The sequence below is a fragment of the Panthera onca genome, chromosome E3 (genome assembly GCF_046562875.1).
Source record: "Panthera onca isolate mPanOnc1 chromosome E3, mPanOnc1 haplotype 2, whole genome shotgun sequence".
Classification (NCBI taxonomy): Eukaryota; Metazoa; Chordata; class Mammalia; order Carnivora; family Felidae; genus Panthera; species Panthera onca.
The window spans coordinates 11924483-11941318 of NC_138354.1; the positions used below are offsets into that span (position 1 = coordinate 11924483).

Here is a 16836-nt window from a genome sequence, read left to right on the forward strand (position 1 = left end):
GCTGCTCCTCCCAGAATCCCTGGAAAAATGAAATAAACAGGATCCTGGGAACGGGGCAATCCTAAACAAACCCACGTTCCTGTTTTTGCTGCTTTTCAAAGAATAACCGCCTGATGGCTTCTCTTGCTCTGACTCTGGACAAGGACGACGATGATTTCTGTAGCTATCACGGCAGCGGCCAAAGAGATACTTCTCGGGGCGCCTGGGTGACTCACTCGGCTAAGCGCCCGACTTCAGCTCAGGTCAGGATCTTGCGGTTCGTGGGTTCGAGCCCGGCGTCAGGCTCTGTGCTGACAGCTCAGAGCCTGGACCCTGGTTCGGATTCTATGTCTCCCTCTCTCTCTGCTCCTCCCCTGCTCTCTCTCTCTCTTTCTCAAAAAATAAATAGAAACATTACAAAAATTAAAACAAAGAAATACTTCTCTACTTTTTGATTTAATAAATGGAGGTATTCGAGCCTGGGGAGAAGAGGTGGACGTTACTCCTGGGTGGCGATGGGGGCTGTAGATCTTCTCTACCTCTCCTCTTCTCTCCTCCAAAGAACACTGCCTCGTCCATGGCGGCCTGGGGTGGGGCGGGGGAGTGGATATGTTGTTTGCCCCTTACGAGGTGACCCGAAATGAAGTTCTACCACTGAAGAGAGATCTGGATTGGCAGCTCCTTTCTCCAACCAGGTCTGCTCTGCTCCCGGCCGTCTCTCTGGCTGGTCCCCTCCCACTGATATCCCCAGAGCACCCATCTACCAGTCACCATGGCAGCAGTTGCAAGAGTGACAAGCCGAGCCACGGGGAGGTGACAGTCACAGGAGATGCCAGGACCCGCCCACCTTGACCACCATTTACTCCTGAGCACCGCCCTGCAGGCAGACGACTAAACACACCCGCTCTTACCTTCTTGGGCATCCATTCCCCTTTGTCTTTTTATTTGTCCCTTGTCCCGCCCCATCTGGAATGTATTCGCTTGCGACCGTCACTCCTACCTTCACCCCAATCCAAGCCACGCACATCTCTCAACTGGACCATTGCAATGGCCTCCGGCCGCCATCACCCATTCTCCGGAGCGAGCTTTTATAAACACGGATTAGATAATGCCATCCCCTTCTCGATTGTTCCTTAACATCCTCCCGTTGGCCGGAGGGCCAACGGAACATTCTCAGTACAGATTCCATGCCCTTGCGGGGTCTGGCTGACAGCGATCTCTTTCTCCCTGTCCTACACGCGCAGCCACGACACCAGCCCTTCCGTTCTTTCAATGTGCAGAGTTCTTATCCCTCAGGGCCCGGGCACATGCTGTTCCCCCAGCCTTCAATGCTCTTCAAAACCTCCCCACCTGCCTTGGCTCATCTGATCTCAGCTGAACCGTTTCTTCCCCAGAGAGGCCATTCCTTCCAGGACAAGCTCACTACCTCTGCTGGCCTGGCCTGGAATCCCTGTCCTATACCCCCCCAGGCTGTCGTTCTTTTCTCTTTCAGGGACTTCATCATGGCTCTAACGACAGAGGATCTTTGATAACTAGGTGTGTGCACTTGAAGCATTCAGGGACCCATTTTGTCCCATTCTCTGACATATCTCTGAAGGCTTCAAAGGGATCGGCACACGGTAAACCCGTACTTAATATTCACTGGGCGAGTGACTCCCTTGCGTCCCTATTTCTGCTCCTTTTGTCACCGTCGTGGCATCTCACACGGACGAACCTAAACAAACGTGGTGTCAGCAGAAGTTGCTGGCTGCCCGCTCAACGGTGGTGATCTGCTCATTCAAATGCCACCTCCTCAAACCTTAGGCAGCAGCCGGGGTAGGGATGCCCCGACTTGCACATTCAGCCCTGGTGTGGCGGCCAAGCCTCAGAATCACTCTGGGAAGACCTGGCCAATCTCAGGGTCTAGAGCCCTCACCACCCCAGGGTTGCGAAACAGCAGACTGGATTTATGTCTTCTGGGCAGGCCTGTCCAACCGTAGAAACTAGGACCACTCTCATACAAACCCTGAAGCTTAGTATTATCCTTACTGATGCAGCTCGAAGGGCGACCCCGACCATACTCACTGGGTATTGGGAATAGAAACATCTTTCCTCTCTGCCAGCCAAAGCCCACTTGCCTTTGCCACCCCGTGGCATTTAAGCCCCGTGTTTGTTTCGTTTTGAACAGTTCCGGGGCTCCGAGTGCGACCCCTCAAGATGACGCCTCTAACTGCGATGGTAGCTTTGCAAATTGATGTGAATGTGCTTGGCAGTGTCTTGAGAGGCTGAGTTAACGCATCTGTCCTTCCAATCATCTGAATTCAGTGTGATGCCTTTTGGCCCAGTGTCAACAAAACACTGCGAATGCATGTGGTTGTTAGAGCAGTGAGTTTGCCCAGCTTGTTAAGAAGTCGATCGAAAGAAATGGATGTTTGCATTAAGAATTAGACATGGGATTGTCCTCCAAAGGGAACTGCCCTCTTTCCAACGTGTGTCATGCTGTTGGAGAACCTGCATTTCTATGTTGCGTTCTCTTCGATTTCATAGATTGACTTATCCTATGACTATTGAAAAAAAATTTTTTTAATGCTTATTTCATTTTGAGGCAGAGAGAGAGCGAGCGAGTGAGTGAGCATGAGCAGGGGAGGGGCAGAGAGAGAGGGAGACGCAGAATCCGAAGCAGGCTCCAGGCTCCGAGCTGTCAGCACGGAGCCCGACGCGGGGGCTCGAACCCACAGACCGTGAGATCGTGACCGGAGCCGAGGTCGGACGCTCAACCGACTGGGCCACCCAGGCGCCCCTCCTAGGACTACTTTTAATCCTGTTGCCCATGGAAAATATGTGCAATTCTCCCTTTCGTTTCGTCAAACGTGACTGGGATCCAGCTTTGTGCCAAGCCCTGTGTTACATCTGGTGATAAAGGAAGAGTGTTATTATCTATGTCTGTTTCGTTTTCTAGTAGAGAAAACAAAACAGGAAGTGAATGCTGACAGCATCTTACGATATAGAGAGAGAGATCTTCCTCCGCTTAGGGCGCCATTACATCCTAATAAACCCATGGTAGGTTGAAAATATGGTAAGTCACAAATGCATGTAATACATCTAACCTACCAAACATAATCGCTTAGCCTAACAACTCTTAAACGTGCCCAGAGCACTTCCATTGGCCTACATTTGGGCACCACCATCTGCCACAAAACCCATTTTATACTACAGTGTTGAATGCCTCATGGAATGTGGTGACAACTTTACTGGCCGCGGAAAACCAGAATGGTTGTGTGGGTACAGAACGGTTGTTAAGTATATTGGTTCTGTAGCTCCATGATTGCGTAGCTGACGGGGGGGAGGGGGGGAGCGCTGTGGCTTGCTCAGGGCCCAGCATCACGAGAGAGGGTTGTATTGCGTTGTCACCAGCCCCTAAGAAGCCCCAAATTCAAGATCTGAAATCGGGTTTCTACTGACCGCATAGTGCTTTCACACCATGGTAAAGTCAAAAACTCGTAAGTTGAAATGTGCATCCTAAGTTGGGGACCATCTGTACGTGGTATAAGCAAAGTGCCATAGACACCCAGAAGGGGGAAATTTCAAATCTGTCTGGAAAGATTTCAGAGACGTAGTGGTGTTTGAACTGAGTCCCACACGAGGACTGTAGAAGGGACTCTTACATGAAGAAGGAAGCAAAAGGCAGCAGCAAAGAGGGGCAAAAGATACAAATGGGAAATTGACAGATCACAATGTCAAAGCCAAGAACATGATGATATGTTCAAAAGCATGGTAATGAATTCCTATCAGGGAAATCTGGAAAGCTGGATGATGCCAAGTGTTCCTGAACCTCAGAGGATATAGATCGTTCTGCAGAACAGTCTCTCAATATTTAGTGAAATTAGGTACGTGAATGCTCTCCAGCAAGGACTTGTACTTCTGAGCGTCTGTCTCCCAGGGAAATTCTCATACAACGCCACTGCAGCATTATTTGGGTTCTGGGGGTCAGAGGTAACCCCGTGGACAGATGATAGTGTGCAAGGAACTAAGACTGAGATGAAGGGGCGCCAGGGTGGCTCAGTCGGTTGTGTCCGACTCTTGATCTTTGGCTCCGGTCGCGATCTCGTGGTCGTGGGATCGGGGATAAGTGAGCCGTGTGCTGACAGCACGGAGCCTGCTTGGGATTCTCTCCCCCCGCCCGCCCCTCCCCAACTCGCACCCTTTCACTGCCAAAATAAATACATGCCCTTATTTATTTACTTTGAAAGAAAAACAATAAAAATAAAACCGAGATTAACATCACTCTGAACCTGAGCCCATAAAAGGAGAGAGGCAGAAACAGACTGAAAATTGAGGAAAGGCATTTCGGACAAAGGGGATGGGGCTTGGGAGAGAGGAAGTGTGTTGCTTCCTGAATATCAGAAATGTTGGCCCTTCTGCTGCATTGAGTGTGCCTGGAGGGCAGTGGAAGCAGTCGGGGATGGGGGGGGCAGGGGTCGGGGGGAGAATGTAAAGGGCCTTGTAAGTCATGCTAATGGGACAGACATTTTATAGTCCGGTTAGAGACATGGCCATATTTGGATATTTAAGCTAATCACTCAGGTAGCAGTTGGAGCAAAGAGCTAAAAGGAGGTGATGCGTCATGTGCTAAGGGCCGGTGGAATCCTTGCAGTAGTGGGGAAGTTCTCACTTTTCAGCTGTATTTTCCCTTCCATCGATAAGTGAAATGGCAATGGCCTGCGAAAAGTGTCACTAAAGTGCCCAGAGCCCCACCTCTGTCCATCGCTCGGAGGCTTCTCCTGTCTCTCCTCCAAAAGCCACGAAGCTCTCCTCGGAGATCTTTGTACCCTCCAGTCAAACTCCATCAATCAACTTCTTTGAATTGTCTCAGTGCAGAACGTGTCTCAGGACTGACAGGTGAAGTCGGCCTGTTTTTCACCTTTCAGACCACCCACACTTGCTCTGATTCACTTTCCTCCTCCCTCCTCGGGAAATGGAGGGAAGAGATGATTCCCTGTCTTGGTAACACACAAAGACTTTTGAGGGAAGTCTTTCCTGGGCTCTAACACTAGCAAATCAATCGATGTATTTACCATAGTAACAAACTCCACAAGAGAAACCACACAAACATCCCAACAGATGCAGAGAAAGCGTTTAACAAAACCCAACATCCACTGTGAATAAAAACTCTCAACCACTTAAGAATAGAGGGAGATTTCCTTAACTTGGTAAGGACATTTAAGCAAAACCTGTAGCTATCATCATTCTGAATGGTGAAAAGCTGAATATTTCCTCCCTGGGATTAGGGACAGGACAAGAAAGAGATTGGCAAGAGATTGGGGGGGGGGGTGTTGGGGGGAGAAGAAAGAAAGAAAGAAGGAAGGAAGGAAGGAAGGAAGGAAGGAGAAAGGAAGGAAGGAAGGAAGGAAGGAAGGAAGGAAGGAAGGAAGGAGAAGGAACGGAAGGAAGGAAGGAAGGAGAAAGGAAGGAAGGAAGGAAGGAAGGAGGGAGGGAGGAGGAAGGAAGGAAGGAAGGAAGAAGGAAGGAAGGAAAGGAAAGGAAAGGAGGAAGGGAAGGAAGGAAGGAAGGAAGGAAGGAAGCGAGGAAGGAAGGAAGGAAGAAAGGAAGGAAGGAAGGAAAGAAGGAAGGAAGGAAGAAGAAAGGAAGGAAGGAAGGAAGGAAGGAAGGAAGGAAGGAAAAAAGGAGAGAGAGAGAAGGCACTCAGATTGGAAAGAATGAAGTAAAATTGCCCTTATTACAGATGATGTGACAGTAAAGGAGATCAGAGTAGGCGACCCAAAAGTATGTCACTTTGGCATGCAGGTTATTTTGAGCTGAAGGCAACTTAGAACCGACAGATGCATAAAGGAGCCTTCCTGAAGCTTCCCTTGTCTGACTAAAACCAGAAACTTCTGAGAAAGGAAGCTGCTAGAAATCCCCTCTCCAGGAGATGTGTATGGCCATGAAGAAGACACAAAATGGGCATTGCGATGAGTCTGTACAAACAAGCCCTACTAAAGTAACCTTTCTCTTCCTTTAGTTACCCCACAGGTTTGCCTTCCCACAATTTACTGCCCCCAGAAGCCCACACTCCCCTTTGCTTTGTCCACCTACTTCTTATCACATTTTGTTAAAACGGTACATAAGCTTTTGAGTCCAAGTGCCTCTTTGGGTTTTTACTTCTCTTCTGTGTATCCTCCTTGCATGCAGAATTAACAACGTAATTAAATTTGTATTCATTTTTTCCCCTATTAATCTTTCTTTTATCAGTTTAATTCACTGCCCCCACGTACAGAACCTAAGGAGGTAGAGGAAAACCTTTCCCTCCCCTACAATGAATGATGTAGAAAAGAGGATAAAATCTCCAAAAACTTAATAAGTGACATCACATGGTGGCAGGATACGAGATCAATTTACAAAAATCATCGTAATATTATGTGCCGTAATTGAACAATGGTACCTTGAAATTAAAATACCTTTTACCAAGCATGAAAAAAATGCTAAGTCCTCAGAGAACATATGACAAAAGAAAAGACCCATAGACCAAGAGTACAAAACACTGAGAAGCGTCACAGAATTAAATACATGGAGGAACTGCTGTGTTCGTGGGTCAGAAGACTCCATACGGTTAAGACGCCCGTTCCCAAACTGATCTATCTATGTGCGTTCAATACGATCCCAATTGAAACCTCCGTGAGCCATGTGTAGAAACTGACAGATTCTGAAATTCATATGTTAAAGCAAAGCGCCTAGAATGGCAGAACCACGATGAAAAAGAACGAGAAAGCATTAGTTGATTTTGAGACTTCTTTGAAAGCTACGGTAATCAAGATAGTACGGTATTTGTGTCAGAACAGGCAACTAGACCAACGGTACACGAGAATCCAGTAACTGACCCACATTTATATGGAAAAGTGGTTTTCAACAGGGTGCCAAGCAATGCAGTGGGAAAATGACAGTCTTTTCAACAGACGATGATGGAACAAGTTCATAACCACACACACACACACACACACACACACACACACACACACACAGATGTCTATCCATCCTTTTCAATGTATAGAAAAACAACTCAAAGGGGATCATGCAACTAAACGCCAAACCTAAAACTGTGTAAGATTTCGACGAAAACATCAGAGAAATTCACTGCAATGAGCTTGGGTTACAAAAGACTTCTCAGGGATCATACCAAAAGCACCACCTATAAAAGAACAAATTAAATACTTTGGCTTTGATCAAAATTAAAAAGTCCTGCTCGTCAAAAGGTGCTGTTAAGAAAAGGCACAGACCGGGAGGAAATCTTTGCCAAACACAGACACGATAAAGTGCGTGCATCCAGGATATGGAGAGAACTCTTGACATTCAATTAAAAGAAAACAAACAAAAAATTGGCAAAAGTTCTGAACAGACACTTCAAAGAATATGTAAGGCTGGCAAGTCAGCATGTGAAAATATGTTCAATATACCAGTCATCGGGGAAATGAAAATTAAAGCCACAGTGTGAAACTCTTACACACGTAATCAAGGCTGGCTTCCCGAAGGAGGTGTCATTTGATCAAAGGCACGAAGGGTACCATGTACCATTATACACATTTTTACGTCTCTGTGATCTGTTTGCACACATATAACCTCTCTGTGGAATATTCAGTGTGTTCTCTTATATCTTTTCTCACCAGCTTACCTCCAGCCTCCAGCATAGTGCTGAACGGTCTTAAGCCTTCAGTGAATGAGAGTCACGGGCGTGGAATTTTATTTGTTTATTTTAATGTCTTATTTATGTTTGAGAGAGAGAGGGCGTGAGAGCGGCGGAGAGGCAGAGAGGGATGGAAACACAGACCGTGAAGCGGGCTCCAGGCTCTGAGCTGTCAGCACAGAACCTGATGCGGGGCTCGAACTCACAAACCTGGAGACCACGCCTGAAGTCGGAGCCACCCAGGCGCCAAAGTCATGGGATTTTAGATTTGCAAGGGACTTCAGAGATCAGCTAGTTCAAATTCCTCGTTCTATAAGCAATCCGGATTGCATCTGAATGCAACCAAGCAAAAAAGCAAGAAGAGAGTCAAGTAGGAGGCAGGTTTTCTGACCTCATGGTGGCCTCAGGCTAACCTCTTAAACTTCGTGGGTTTCAGGTGTTTTATATGTAAAACAAGAGAAAACTGCCTGCGGACAGTGGGCTAAACCCGAAATCTCCCTTCCCTCACCAAGGTAACAGCATGAATTCTTGTATCTTCCTCCTTATAAAGTTTGAAGAACATTCGAGGTTCAGAACAGAGGTTACTTATCTTATAAATCATCTCTCTCTCTCTCTCTCTCTCTCTCTCTCACACACACACACACACACACACACACACTCACGCACGCACACACCAAATCTACAAAAGAAGATGAACGGACTTGGAAAAACCATACCGGAATTCCTAGAGTCCCGATTTTGAAGCTGGCTCCTGCTTGTGACCTTGGGGGTGACCCTGAGTATGTCAGAGGGTCCTGAACCACGTCTCTTCTTAACTGGATATCCTCACACAGAGATCCCGAGATATCAAAGCATGAGCCTCTTGTCCCCACCACTCAGGGACGAGGACCAGAAGCTAAGAAACATATCACAGATGCATTTGCAGCGTCTCTGATCCTGTACTAAATATTACAGTTAATTCTCCCCATTCAAAGGAGTTACATGCCATTAAGTGGCAGTAAACACTGAATTAGCCAATCCTGGATCGCTGCTTCTACAAAAAATACACACAGAGTCTGGGGCGCCTGGGTGGCTCAGTCGGTTGAGCGTCCAACTTCGGCTCAGGTCATGATCTCACGGTTCGTGAGTTCGAGCCCCGGGTCGGGCTCTGGGCTGACAGCTCGGAGCCCGGAGCCCGCTTCGGATTCTGTGTCTCCCTCTCCCTCTGCCCCTCCCCTGCTCATGCTCGGTCTCTGTGTCTCAAAAATAAACAAATGTTAAAAAATATTAGAATACACACAGTTAGGTTTCTGTGAGCCTCTTTGTTTTATGCGTGTTTCTGTTTAAAGACACCTCGGTTGGTCTATATTGTTTATTCACTACCACTGGACAGTGCTATAACTCCTGCCTTCACCAAGGCTGTCTAACACATCACAACCTTCTTCTAGACGGCTCCCTGACACTGTGCTCGGGAACCATTTCAAGTAACAAAATTACCGTCACCACCACCACCAACAAAAAAACCAACCAAAAACGCGAAGAAAAAAAAAAATGGCACTCAACAGACCCTGAAAAATGGCCTGAGGTCTGAAACAAGGAGGCGGAGTGTCCCCTTGTTCAGCCGGAGCTGGGACCCTGGGTGAATACACAGCCTGAGCTGTGCATGGGGGAACCAACGTTTTTGCTTCTCTGCACACACCAGCAAGTGACCGTGAATGTATTTGAATACTGCCCTGGGGGTTACAAATACATTTTAGAGAGTGAGTGGGTGAATTTGCAAATACAGAATCCACGGTCCGTGAGGACCAGTGGGACCGCTGGCACCTTCCTGCTTCTAAGCTTTCCTCTGTACGTTGGCTGTAAGGAGCCCGAGAACGATATTTTGCAGGCTTCCTCGTCCGCCGGATTATTATTTCGATTCCGCCAGAGGCAGGAACTCGCATCGGATGTGGAAGGTGGGAGAGAAGCAGGGACAGTTATAATCCTTGGACGTAGGTGGGCAGGTGTGTGGGTTTCAGCAGAAGGCTATGTGACGTTTTATGAAGCTTGCCAATTTCCTGTGGTTCCATTTTCCTGTGAATCACCTGCCTTGGGTGACCGTTGCTTACAATTCCTCCAATGGCCCGATATCCTGCTGATGGGCATCACTGATGATTTCCCCTGATGTGCGTAGCTCCCGCTTTGCCACAAGTTCTCTGGAGCACCTGTGATATTGTGATTTATAATAAAATATATATTTGATTTCATCCCTGACACAGAGCTCCTGAAAACTTTGGTCAAGTCCTAAGTGATATGAACGCGAGGGGCATCTTTCATTCTAACGTGGTGGCTCTGGGTGAGCTCTGGGATGGGGGCTGGTCCCCGGAAAGACCAAGCCAGGGGTCCAAGCTTGGAATTTTCAGCCCCACCTTCCATTCTCCAGGGAGGGGAGAAGAGCTGGAAATGGAATTAATAATCGATCGTGCCTCTGTGAAAATCCCAATAGTGCTGGGTTCAGAGAGCTTCTAGGTCAACGACCACATCCACGCCAGTAGGGACAGACCCTCCTGTGCTTGGGACGCTCCCAGAGCCTGCCCTATGCAACTCCTCATTCGGCTGTTCATCGGTATCCTTTCTCATTTCCTTTAATGAACGGGTAAACTTAAGTAACTTCTCATGAGTTCCATGAGCCACTCTAGCAAATGAATCGAATCTGAGGAGGGGGTCCCGGGAACCTGTGACCTAGAGCCCATCAGTCAGGACAGGTAACAACCGGGACATGAAATTGACTTCTGAAGGGGAGGCTGGTCTTGGAGGACGGAGCCCTTAACACGAGGAATCCGACGCTACCTTCAGGTAGATGGTGACAGAGTCGAGGGAAATCAAAGGACACCCAGCTGGTGTTTCAGAGAATTGCCCGGTAGAGGACAGCTCCGCACATGGGGGGTCAGAAGTGCCGTAAGTGTGGCAGTGACATGAGAATAAAGGACACGCAGGAGGAAGGACTGCGTTTTTACTCTTCAGCACCCAATTCCCTGCATTCAATCCCTTCCTGACAGTATCTGGAGTGGTTTCCGTGTCTCTGCCTAAAATCACAACAGCAAACCCGTATCTGACCATATCGCTTGGACTGACACTAACTGATTTGTTTGGAAAGAAGACATTTGGGGACAAACGTTCCCACTGAGCGTCTGAGATGCCAATTCCTCTGTTATCATTTCCATTTGCTCCACGTTGACGGTCAGGTTTTGAAAAGCATGTTCAAATGATTTGTGTTATTACATATTCAGATAAGGCACACATTTACAGGTTGCTTATGAAGTCCCAGACATGATGCTAAGTACTGTAGAAATGTGATCTGATTCGATCCTTACCACAACCCAGCGGGGCAGCAGCTTTTACAAAACGAGTCTCATAGAAATTAAATTCCTTGGCCAGAGTCGTGAAAATAGCAAATGATGGCATGGTGGTTCAATACAAAGTTTCCCACTGCCGCTTCGGACAGCTGAATCCTTCTCGATGAATCCATATTCCCTTATTAGTCTTTAATAATGGGGGGGGGGATTGAAGAAGTCAGGTTTTGATGTTAGGAAAGAACAATTTGTGTATTTTACATTTTAATCGGACGCTCACAGTTAATGACAAGGGACCCATGTTCTCAATCACAGATACGATTATAAAATCAACACGAATTGGAGACAACTACTCTGCTTTGCACATTCTTCCTCGTTTGGTCAGAAAACGATTGCCCCCTTTTCAAATGTGCAAAGTGCAGGTGGGTATGGAGAATGTCTCCCCTGGCTAAACCTTTATGAGGCGCGTGATACGAAACACTTCTCAATTGACTGTCAATTCTGTCCAGGCTCTGGGGTTGTATCACCAAAAAATCCGAGTTTATTTACCACTCATTTGTGCCTTGACAACCCGAACAATGTTATGGGCTGAATGCCACATATTCATTTAGTAATAAACCTTTAGGACCACCTCCGTGCTTGAAGTACGTGTGCTCATAGAGCGGCGGGGAAGACTATTTTCATGGATAGACACGAACACCGCCTGTATGCTGTCTGGTCTGTCCCTTTATGAGACTCTTACAATCTTTCATGGCAAACACAGAGAATAAGGCTTTGAGCTCTTGCCTTCCTAGAAGGAAGGAGAAGCCTATTGTTAAGGACTGAATGTTTGTGATCCTCCAACATTCAAATGCTGAAGCCGTCAGTGAGGCTGCTTTTTTTGGAAACGGGGCTTTTGAGGAAGTAATTAAGGTTGAATGAGGTCATAAGGGTGGCGCCCTGATTCCATCAGATTAATGTCTTGCCTCCTGGCTGGAAGACTGCAGAGAACGCTTTAATAATGGGGGGGGGGGGGGGGGGGTAAGGGCAGGGAGAGAGGGAGGCACAGAATTGGAAGCGGGCTCCAGGCTCCGAGCTGTCAGCACAGAGCCCGATGCGGGGCTCCAACCCACGAACCAGGAGATCATGACCTGAGTCGAAGCCGGACACCCAACCCACTGAGCCACCCAGGTGCCCCTAGGTGCTTTAACTTCCGAATCGTAGGGAATAAGGTTGGCCTAACCTGGAAGGCTCCCAGGGAAGTGACTGCAGGCTCCCGCCCCAGGGTCTAGCGTGTCAGTATCTTCAGCTCCGCCCTGGCCCCGCCCCCCCATGTTTGGTAGGACCCGTTGGCCTGACTGCCCCCAATTCTCCTTACTTATCCGCTCACACAACAGCAATGAGACCCCTTTGTTTCTCAAAAACGTCTCTTCTCAGTGCTCTCTGCCACCCTCTGCTTCCTCTATTCTTAGACTCTTAAATAATCATGAATTGAACATGAACAGTGACCGCTTCCCTACAATGTGCCGTGGAGGAGAATCGGTAACCCCCCACCAGATGATCTTTTCGTTAACCGTCCCCCCCACCCCATTCCCCGCCAAAGCGTGTCTGTTCGGGATTCTCGCATTTACAAAAGGCGGAGTCGGCGTTATCAATATCAAATTCATTGATAACAACTCAATGAATTGAACTCAATGAACAACTCAATAACAATTCATTGAGGCAACTCTAGCGGTGAGGCTGGGGGTGGGGGTTCCGGATGAATCTCCTGAGTTGAGTGCCATCCTGCCTAAAATACCGACAGCAGTTTTTTGATTGCCTGACCAATGCCAACGAGCCGCAAGCCTCAAATTTAGACATTTATTTCCAAGTAGCGAATATGGGGTCAACCGTTTCCGTGCACTTTTCATTCCTAAGTACTTAGTCCTTTGTGTTGCGAGCCAGGAGCCCTTCAGGTCTGCCACGGAGGGGGGACATCAGTCATTTCATCTGGCCTCGGTTTTGCAAATGTTCTAGAGCCTTGCTGTCCAACAGAGTAGCCACTGGCCTCGCGTGGCTATTTAAATTAATCAAAACGTAATGAAATTAAAAATCCATTTCCTCTGCTGCCCCAGCTGCATTTTAAGTGGCTGGTGGTTACCGAACGAGACAGCACGGGCGTATAATATGCCCACCGTCGCAAAAAGGGCCGCTGGAAAGCCCTAGTGAGGACCGCAGCCGAGATTTGTATTTTGTCCAGGGCTTAAGAGCAAATGTTCGGAATCAGGCGAGCCTGAGTTGAAATTGCGACTCTGTCCCGCTCATATTAGCTGTGTGACCCTGGGCCAAGTTGCTTACCTTTTCTGGGCTGGGAGGTCCTTATCTGTTATACGGAGATAACGACACTTATACGGTAAACTGGGAAATGTTTAGCCCCAGCCAGGCATTTTGGGACTATGCTTCCCCATCCGGCTGGCTTTCTTGGGCAAGTTAACGTGAGACCTTTCATTTCTGAAAGGTACACAGTACGGGAGGTCGGGAACGTGGCATTTCATCCCGGTAGGAGAGCCAGCACCGTGGGATTTGTGCAGGACATCCAAAGGAATATGAGCATAAAGAAAAAGCGATTAAAACTGGCCTATGGCCATCTAGTTTGCATTCCCTTTAAAAATATTTGACTTTTGGGGCGCCTGGGTGGCTCAGTTGGCTGAGCGTCCGACTTCGGCTCAGGTCACGATCCCACGGTTCCTGGGATCGAGCCCCGCATCGGGATCTGCACCACGGTCAGCGAGGAGCCTGCTTGGGATTCTCTGTTTGCCTCTCTCTCTCTCTGCCCCTCCCCTGCTTACACCCTCTTTCTCTCTGCACCCCCCCCAAGATAAAGAAATAAACAATTAAAAAAAAGGATACGATGGGAGCACCGATAAGAGTCAGCAGACCTACAGTTTGTTCCCTGAAATATGGTTCCTTACCCTGGGGCCCCCAAATAGCATCCTTGGTGTTTTTATGTCATAGACAGGGACATCTATAAAGTGAGACTAATGATTTCTGTCCTCCCCACATCACAGGTTTACATTAAGAACCAAATGAACCCCTGCACGTGAGGTGCTTTGCGACCGTGGTGTTTCCCTCCACCAGTGCCCCCCCCACCCCCCTCCCTCTGCCTCTGCCTCTAGATGACAAATTCCTGAAGGCAAGTATCCTCTTTCATTTAGGACTTTTGCAAATACTGTTGTGCATCCAATCTTTCTTCCTTACGAACAGAAGCCCAAGAGGGCACTCCACAACGTATCATGACAAAGCTGATCACGGCAGCTCTGTCCCCTGTCCGGGTCCCCTTGTACCTCCGGGCCCGACCAGGCCCTCTATGTCTTGGCCAATGAGACCTAAAGGGAATTTGGCGGAGAGAAAGTGACGTGGGGAAGTTTATGCTTTCTTGAGGAAAAGATCCCAACAGCACGCTTGGCATTTCCTTCCTCCTGCCTTGAAGGAGAAGTGATGGCTGGAAGTGCAGCAGCCACCTTGAGAGCGTGAGGAAGAGGCTTAGTGATAGCAGACGTATCAGCCCAAACATCATACAGCCTATAAGCTAATACCGTAAGTATCTGACTCCGGGCTTCTTGATATATAAGGGGAAAAAAAAGCCCTTGTTTATTCAAGGCACTTTTGTTAGGTTTGTTGTTACTGGAACCAGTAACCAGTCTTAATTGACATAAAGCTCCAGTTCTGCACCTGCCAGTAACTGGTCAATAGCAGGTCCTCAAAAACGTTGTACGAATGACCCGACAAATGCATGAATAAGCACAGGGGTCATCAATCTTTACACCCTCTGTAGCACTTAGCTCTGAGCCTGGCATCTAATAAGCACATGATAAATATTTGTTGAATTCAATTGCAGAACCGAAAGCAATCATTTAGCACACCGAGGAAAGGAGCCAGAAATACTTCTCTGAAAAACCCAACTGCCCTTTGAAAGAACACAACAAAACCTGCCAGATCTCGGAGTTGAAGGAAATACGAAATTGAGAACATCTAGTACCCAGAAGCGGTGCTCCAATTTAGAAAGCCTAAAATAATACCACTCATCACTCTTGTCTCCTGGCAAAGTACAAATTAGCGGCTTGGAAAATTCCTCCAAGCTTGAGGGTGACACAGACGTTAGCCTAAATAGGAAAAGCCCTCGTGGCCTGCTAGGCCTGCTTTCCAAGGAGGGTTTACTGGGGCTCCACAAAGTCCAGAAAGTCACAGGGCACCTAATTTAAAGCGATCGCTGCCAAGAGTCAGAAAATGTAGCAATGCTCGGGAGCAGAGAACATTCCCAGGGCAGGCGGAGGCCGCTCCCTGCGGCTCCCCGGCTGCCAGCACGGAGCACGAAGGGGTCCCTAAAGGAAAGACTGGCCTCTCCTCTAATCCCCCCGCCTCAGTCATTTCCCTACCTTCAGCAGAAGAGACTCAGGCCCACCTCGCCCTCCAAGGAGCTCGCTCTGCAGACAGCCTGGCCCTCCCTCCAGGAGGCATCGTGTCTGGTCCGCTTTGGGCCCCCCGGTGAGACGCGAGGATGGAAAAAAAAAAAAAAAAACAGCGGGCAGATTACGGAGCATGAATTATTAATTCCTATTAGCATATGAAAATGATCTCAGCGGCTAGCACTGCCGAAATGTTGCTCACGGCAGCTAGGCCCGCGTGCGTGGAGCCGTCTACACTCATGGGCCCGGACACTGAGCATATATGCTCAAACAGCACAGCGATGATTATGGAGTGGCCGCTCCGCCCCAGATGCTCACCGCGTAGGTAGAGAGGCAGCGCAGGTATTCGGGTCTGATCTTGCCCGGCTGATTCTGATGCCAGAGCGTCTAGAAATGAATTCCTTCCGTGAGCCAGCTTTCTCGTCGAGACCATACCGTTTGGTAGCATTCGAGCCCAAAGACTAGACGCGGCTCTGAAGGAAAACCGCGTAGAGAAAATGCATCCCTGGGTGCAGCGCGCTTGCGCGAGGGAGAAATCTACAGGCGCGGGCGCGCCCACGCTGATCCAGACGCGGTTCCTCCCCGCGCTCCCCGGAAAGGGGAAACGGAGGCTCGGAGGGGACATGCGCCAGCGACAAAGCCCGCAGGCTGCCAGACCTGGAGGTGCCCGGGTTCCTTCTCTGGGAGCCCTGTCAGGAGGTTGGGGTTGGGCCGAGAACCACGCCGGGAGGGGGTCGGACGGGTGCAGCGCTCTAGAACACCTCCGCCGCTCTCCCCACGGCCCTTCCTCGTCCCCAGCCCAAGCCTTAGTTCTGGATCTGACACCTGAGTGCAGGAATGGCGTGCCTCTTCTGGGGGTCCTCGGGGACTGCTGGCCCAAACGTCATCGAGAGCTAAAGAAAACCTGTCGTGAGGCTGAGCGCAGGCGCTCAGGAGCTGCTTCTCTCTTTCCTTTGTGGCAGCCTTTTATAGGATCCTATGTGCAGAAAGTCCAGGGGTGGAGGCTGGGGCCAGCAGGCCGGGGCGGCTGCAGCCTCCAGTGGGCTGTGTGGTCTGACGTACCTGCGTGAGATCGGGGCGGTCCTTAAAAAGAGCAGGCTGGGACGCCTGGGTGGCCCAGCGGGCTAAGCGACCGACGCCGGCTCAGGTCACGATCTCGAGGTTCACGGGTTCGAGCCCCACGTCGGGCTCTGTGCTGACAGAGCCTGCTTGGGAATCTTTCTCTCTCTGCCCCTCCCCAACTCGTGCTCTCTCTCAAAATAAAATAAACTTCAAACAAAAAAAAAAAGATGGAACGCAGGTCACCAGGGCAAAGGTCATCTCTGAGATGATTGTGGCTGGTGATCATATATCCAACAAGAAAAGCATGAGTTTAGACTGTGGACAGAGGTGGGGGGAAGGGGGGGGGGACGGCTCGGGAATGAACAGAGGAAAGAGAGACTTGGGTGGGAAGAAGAATCTAGCA

The 16836-nt window shown here is 48.9% G+C and overlaps 1 long non-coding RNA gene across 1 annotated transcript in view; it reads right to left on the reverse strand.

Annotated features, from left to right (window-relative positions):
- Positions 1 to 15863, reverse strand: part of LOC132689417 (uncharacterized) — a 71496-nt gene extending 55633 nt beyond the window's left edge. Inside the window, exons 1-2 of the long non-coding RNA XR_009614996.2 lie at positions 15690 to 15863; positions 15342 to 15436 (exon numbers count right to left, since the gene is read on the reverse strand). This is a non-coding gene — a long non-coding RNA (uncharacterized LOC132689417). The remainder of the gene's footprint in view (positions 1 to 15341; positions 15437 to 15689) is intronic.
- Positions 15864 to 16836: the final 973 nt, after the last annotated feature.